The sequence below is a fragment of the Calypte anna genome, chromosome 3, assembly GCF_003957555.1.
Source record: "Calypte anna isolate BGI_N300 chromosome 3, bCalAnn1_v1.p, whole genome shotgun sequence".
Taxonomy (NCBI): Eukaryota; Metazoa; Chordata; class Aves; order Apodiformes; family Trochilidae; genus Calypte; species Calypte anna.
In genome coordinates this window covers 38,767,315-38,773,314 of record NC_044246.1, presented here as the reverse complement: position 1 = coordinate 38,773,314, position 6,000 = coordinate 38,767,315, and the positions used below count along the sequence as shown (strand labels likewise).

Sequence of the window (6,000 nt, the reverse complement as noted above, 5' to 3'; positions counted from 1 at the left end):
CTGTCCCCAGAGCAGCCCCCAGCACTGGGGACCCACCCTGCGGCAAAGGGACCCTCAGGGGCTGGAAGATGGTAGCAAGAACCTACCTAGAACCAGCAGAACCCCTGCCGAAAGCCCTGCCTCCCACCGCCTCACCTCCCACCACCCCTCCACCTTCACCTGGGCCCCGCCCCGCCCAGACCCCGCCCCATCACATGGCCCCGCCCCTTCATTTCATAGCTCCGCCCCTCCAGCTCAGACCCCGGGCTTTCGAGGAAAGGGCGCGGTCTCACCACACCCTTCCTGCTCGCTTCTCATTGGCTGCGGCGGGGGAGGCGGGGCCGAAGCTCACGGCGAGTGACGCGTCGGCAAAGCGGAGGTCAGGTGGGTCAGCCCCCTCCCCCCCCCTCCAACCCCCTCCTCTCCCTGGTTTAGTCGGGGGCACCGGGTTGGACACCGCGCCAACGCCCCCCGCCCCCTTGTCAGGCGACTTTGGGTGGGCCCCAGCGGCGGGCGGGGGCAGGGAGACCGTGTCGCACTGCACTGCCCGCAGCCCCACTCAGAGGGGTTGGGAAGCCGGGTGCTGGCCAGGTAAGTCTGCTGGGGGGCAACGCTGGGGCCATGTGGCAGCGGGAGGGGATAGTTTGTCCGTGTCCCTTGAGGGCATCAGGGGCCCGGCGGGGGTCTGTCGGCATCTAGGCGTGGAGGGGGAAGCGCTGCCCTTCTCCCCGCGGGACGATGGTGCTCGGCGCTTGGTGGGTTGCGGTGCAGGGACCCGCTGCTGGTGCTTGAGGAGAGCTGGGGAGGGTGGAACTCTCCGCCGCGGGTGAGCGGCCGCAAGCCGGACCTCTCCCTCTCATAGCGGCCCCCCCGACCTCACGCAGCCGCCCCCTCCCACCGTCCCAGCTCCACTCCCGCACCGCACCTTACACCAGCTCCGCCCCTCTCTCCCTTGCCCCGCCCACCGGCCCCGCCCCGGGGCTTTCGAGGAAAAGGCAGCGTCTCGCCCCACCCCTCCTCTTTTCTCGCTACTTATTGGCTGCCATGGGGAGGGGGGCGGAGCTCACCGGGAGTGACGCGTCGGCAAGGAGCGGTCACGGGAGGCCCTTTCCCGGTTCGGCCGGGGGCAGCTGGAACCGGTTGGCGGCCGCGCCGCCGCCCGCTCCCCCCTCCTCCCCCCCTTCCCTCCCTCACTCCCTCACTCCCGGTCAGGCGGACCCGGACAGCGGTCGCGGACCCCGGCGGCGGGAGGAGGGGCAGGGAGCACGGGCGGCACCGCTGCCGCCTACAGCCTCGCACAAAGGGGTTGTGAGTCGCACTCGGCCGGGTCAGTCCAACCGGGGGTCGTGGCGGGGCCGTGTGGTGGTGGTGGGGTGTCGGTTGGTGCGTGCCCCGGCGGCAGGAGGGGGGTGGTAGGGAAGCGGTGCCGCGCTGTTCCCGTGGGTGTCGCTTTGGGGTGCTTTGAGCTGAAGAGAGGGACGGCGCTCGGCCCTGGGGGGATCCGTGGGAGGAGTGCGCGGTCGGGGGGAGCGGGACGGACCCTCCGGTTTCACCGGGAAGGGAGAGGAGGGGGCGGCGGCGGCGGCTTCCTGCCCAGCGGCGGGGATGCTGCGTGCCGCCGGGGGTGCCCGGGGTGCCGCACGGCCTCCAGCGGGAGCGTGGTGCCGGTAAAGGGCAGTAGGAGCGCCGAGCTCCCGGCACTGCGGGTGCCGGGGCCGGGCACGGGCAGTCACCCGGTGAGTGCAGTGTTCGGGCTGCCGGCCCGTGGTGGGGGGGAACGCCGGCTCGGTTTATAAACGTCCCCGCCGAAAGCCCTGACCCGGGGCGGTCCTGCGGCTGCCGCATTATGTAAAGGGCCGGAGGCTGGGCCCGGGGTAGGGCGCGCCGCCTCCGGGCCAGGGAGCAGCCGTCCCGGGGGTTCGCCGTGCGGGGATTGCGGCGAGGAGCGCTCCCGGAGTCCGCGGCGGGTGGGGAAAAGCTGAGGGGCTGTCCGGGTCTGCTGGGGGTGCGGGTGTGGGTGTGCTTTGCTCTTCGTCTCTGCGAGAGCACGCTGACGGTGCTCACGGGTTGTGTTACGCTGTTCTTCAGCTCTCATGGGCTAAGGAGACAACTCGGTATTGACCTTGTTATCTGCTCCCTAACCGGGCTGTCGCAGGAGCCACAGATCCACCTTCGTATCTTTTTTTTTTTTCTTCCTTTCTTTGTCGATCAGTAGCTTGTCTTGCTGGGTTTTAGTGTTATTAATTCATTAAGGATAGATGGTGCTAGCCTTCAAAATATTTTAAATATTGACAGTAGATTGAAATAGTTGGTAAGCAGAGTTGCTTTTTTATTATAAAATATATTTTTCCCTATAGGTTACTATTTGTATTTTTGTTCGATCACTGTTGATTACAAAATAACTGTAGAAAATCCTACATCTGGAATACATAAAACTAGTCAGAACTGCCACATGGTTACTCTCTTTGCAGAGCAGGTTGCTTCTCAGTAAAATGGATATAGGTTTTGAAAAAACTTTACAAAAAGCTTTTTTAAAATTATTATATTGAATACTGAGAGCTGTGGGGAGGATTATATGTGTTATTTGTCCATGTCATTTCTAAGTGAGGGAAGTTGGTATGATTAAAGAGAGCTAAAATCCACCCTGGTTAAGATCTTGTCAGCCACATGCTAATAATGAACAACACTTCAGCAGAGGAATCAAACTGCAGCTGTTCTGGTTTACTTGCAAATCTGCTCCAGCCATTTCCTCTGTTTTTCAAGAACTCTCTCTGCAAATCTGCTGTGACAGGACTCGGACAGAAGAGTCTTGATACATGGACAGGTATTTAAGAAGTGCTGAAAACCATTAAGTTTTTTGTAATTTTAAAAAAAGCAGCAATGTTAGAGGTGAATGTAGTGCCAGATGGGGGATCAGATAGGGTTGATTGCCAGGGCTGTCTTGGCCCTGCAGATGGCCAGTTGGCACTGGAAATAGCATCTAACATTTTTCTCTTGCTCTATACTAATGTGATGCTATTTCAGAAATAGTACTTTGGGCTTTGCTTCTTGCTAATTGTCAGCATAACCCAGTTGGTAAGATTCCAAACTGTATGTCCACATCTTGTATGCAAGTTTGTTTCTGTCCAGTGTTAATACTGCAATGCAGTATGAGAGAGCTGCTGACTTTGTGGCTGTCCTTTGTCATGCAGTCAAGGTGCAGGGGAGATAGGAGAGGGCAGAAAGAACCTTCTGGTGGTTTGGGTGAACGTGAAGGAGTTGATACTGTATTCTCTTTCTAAAAATTTTCCTCTAGTTGTTAGTGTCCTGACAAGCATATCTTCTGACCTTGTAAAATCCGGGTGTCAGCTATTACTACTTAATTTTATTATATACCAAAGTGGTTACTTTAGATGTACTTTATGATATCCTGATACCTTGCTAGGAGCAACCACAAGCAACAAAATCTGTTCATATTACAAGTTTAATCAGATTTTAATAGATCTCAAATATTAAAGGTAGAGTCTCAAATAGCACAAATTGGTATTTTTAGGATCAAGAGTCTAATACTGTGAGTAAAAATAACAAAACTGTCTTGAAACAGAAGTTTTCTGTGTGGTTAGGCTCGTATCTCTTCTTTGTTCAGCACAGCACCAGATCTGATGCATGGTGGATTTTCTATTGATGGGTGTAGTACAGCTTTTTTGGAGGTGAAATATGAGTACAGCACCTTCTAGAGTACACAGTCATGTTTGACTGCAGAGGGTTGCAGGGGGCTGTGGTGCCTTCTCAGCTCTCCAGCTTGGCTGGGACTGTGGCATCTTTGCCCTTCAGCTGTAAGCTGGAGTTGGACGTATTGTTGATAGGTCTCACGAGTCTGTATTTCTAAAGTGGAGAATGTCTGCCTGAAATCAGAAAACTTAAAGCAGCAATATTGCAGCCTTCTAGTCCTTGCCCTTTTGATCTTTGTATGCCACAAAAGGAGCAATATTTTGAAATCACTGAGCACATGTTTACTTTTTGCAGTACTAGTAGTCTGCACTGTGGCCTGTGATGAAAGGTGTGCTAATGGAATAAAAGAGCCTGCTTGTCCACTGTTACTTTTTATTTTTCTACAGATAACTATGAAAATTCAGTAATACAGTAGTTTAAAGTATTCTTACGTTAAGAGACGTATGAAAGTATTAAAATGCTCTATGGGGATATCATGGCACATAGGTACCTAGCTGTCTCATTTAAAGTATCTAATTACCTTTGGAAAATACCATTAATTCCTACAAAACATTTTTATATGTGGATATCTTGAGTATCTTTTTAGTAGGTGATAATTTTTTTTTTCATACATAAGCTGTATTTTACTGTCATTGAAAAATCTGTGTAATATATTATCCAGTCCTCTATGTCACCCAAGAGAGTTTTACATCAGAAATTTTTACTACTAGTTTGTTAGGTAGGCTTTCTGGGGAGTGAGGGGAGATGTGTAACACAGCATATTTTGGTGTAAGTCAGCTGCTTTTTGGCCTATTGCCAAATAGGGACTATCCTCAGTGGACTAAGTCTATGCAAAGGGTCAAGTTCTCAAATGATCTGGGTCATCTAACTTTAGGAGCTTAACTGAAGTTGGTGTAGTTCATGCTTGATTAGATGCATCCTAGAGAGGATAGAACTAAAAAAACTTTGGATTCCCCTCCTTTTGGAAGAGCAGCATTTTGTTTCTCCTTTCATCTTGGGAGTTACTTTTGTTGTGAGTTCTGATTATTTTCAATAGAAATCGTCCCTTCACCCCTCTCCTAGTTTTAGAAACCTAGTGTAGAATTTCCTGAGGCTTAGTCTGTTCATTTCCCTTTCCTCATTAGATGTCAATGTGGTATTTTTCCTTCTGGTGCCAAGTATTCCATTCTGCTTCCCTGACAGCAAACTCACAGTTGATCAAGTCAGCTTTTCATTCAGATCTGTCGTAATATCATTGCCTGAAGTTTTTCCTGCCTACTTTAGAAAGCAAGTCTTTTGTCCATACAATAAAAAGAATGTTCAGGACCTTCAGGTTTCTAAGTCCCTGCAGTAAAAAAAAATGATCACATCATACTTCAAGCCTCTCTGAGATATTGCCCTTAGAGCACTAAAAGTCAGAGCTTTGCAAACCTATTAGAGTTGCTATTAAAAATCTCATTTGTGATGGGAGAGAGCATGTAATCTGGCTTTATGAATGCTTTGAATTTTTATGAGTCTAAAATTTGTTTAGTCGTTGCAAGCTAGGCTATTATGTTCCAAAATTGTCCCTAATATCATGTGTCATCACCAAAGCCTGGAATACTGATTATAAGATTCAGGACAGCCAATACCTCTTAAAATGTATGGGAAATGCTGAGGAGATCAGAGAGGGCAGGGGGAGCAGAAATAATCTACTAAAGCTGAAAGGTTGAGAAGAGGTTTTATGTAGCACCTGGCCTGTAAGCCAGAAGGTTCAAATGAATTTCAGGCTTTGAATTAATAAACTTAAGTCCATCTGCTGGTATATTTTGACTACAACCAAAAATTGTCTTGGTCTTTCCCATCCATAATGCACTTTGCTACCTCATTTTAGAGGAAAGTGCTGATATTTTGTGGTATTTTAATAGCTGATTGTGTCAGGACAGAAGGAGTGTCTGAAATAACTTCTTCCAAGTGCATTTGTGGGTCTGCAGCTGTTTGCCTGCATCTTTTAGAATCAGGAGGAGGGAGCTTGGGTTCACTATTATTTGAGGCAGTACGCTGTTGTCTGTTGCTCTTACATTCCTCCAGGTGCCCACAAGGAGGAGAAAAAATGTGACAGGAAAGTTTTTACAGGGAATATTAGAAGGAAGAGTAGGTTGGGTTTGGATTTTTTTTTTTCTGTTTCTGTTCAGCCTGTAGGATACTATGCTTAAAATTTTGTTGCTTTTTTTTTCTTTTTGAGTGTCTGACAGCAAGTAAGCAGATTTCTGAAACTGTAAAATTCCCAGTTGCTGTTCTTCCCATCTAAGACTATGAGGAGAGCTTTGTCTTGTGGCAGGGGAACCAGGG

General features: G+C 49.9%; 1 protein-coding gene across 8 annotated transcripts in view; it reads left to right on the top strand.

Moving 5' to 3' along the window:
* The first annotated feature begins 319 nt into the window (after positions 1–319).
* The window catches only part of GPCPD1 (glycerophosphocholine phosphodiesterase 1), a 44,311-nt gene continuing 38,630 nt past the window's right edge, over positions 320–6,000 (top strand). For 2 of the 8 annotated variants that reach the window (XM_030448714.1, XM_030448718.1), the window contains exon 1: positions 378–570. The gene's annotated coding sequence lies outside the window, so the exon portion shown is untranslated. The other 6 variants (XM_030448720.1, XM_030448713.1, XM_030448722.1 and 3 more) reach the window with 6 other exon arrangements.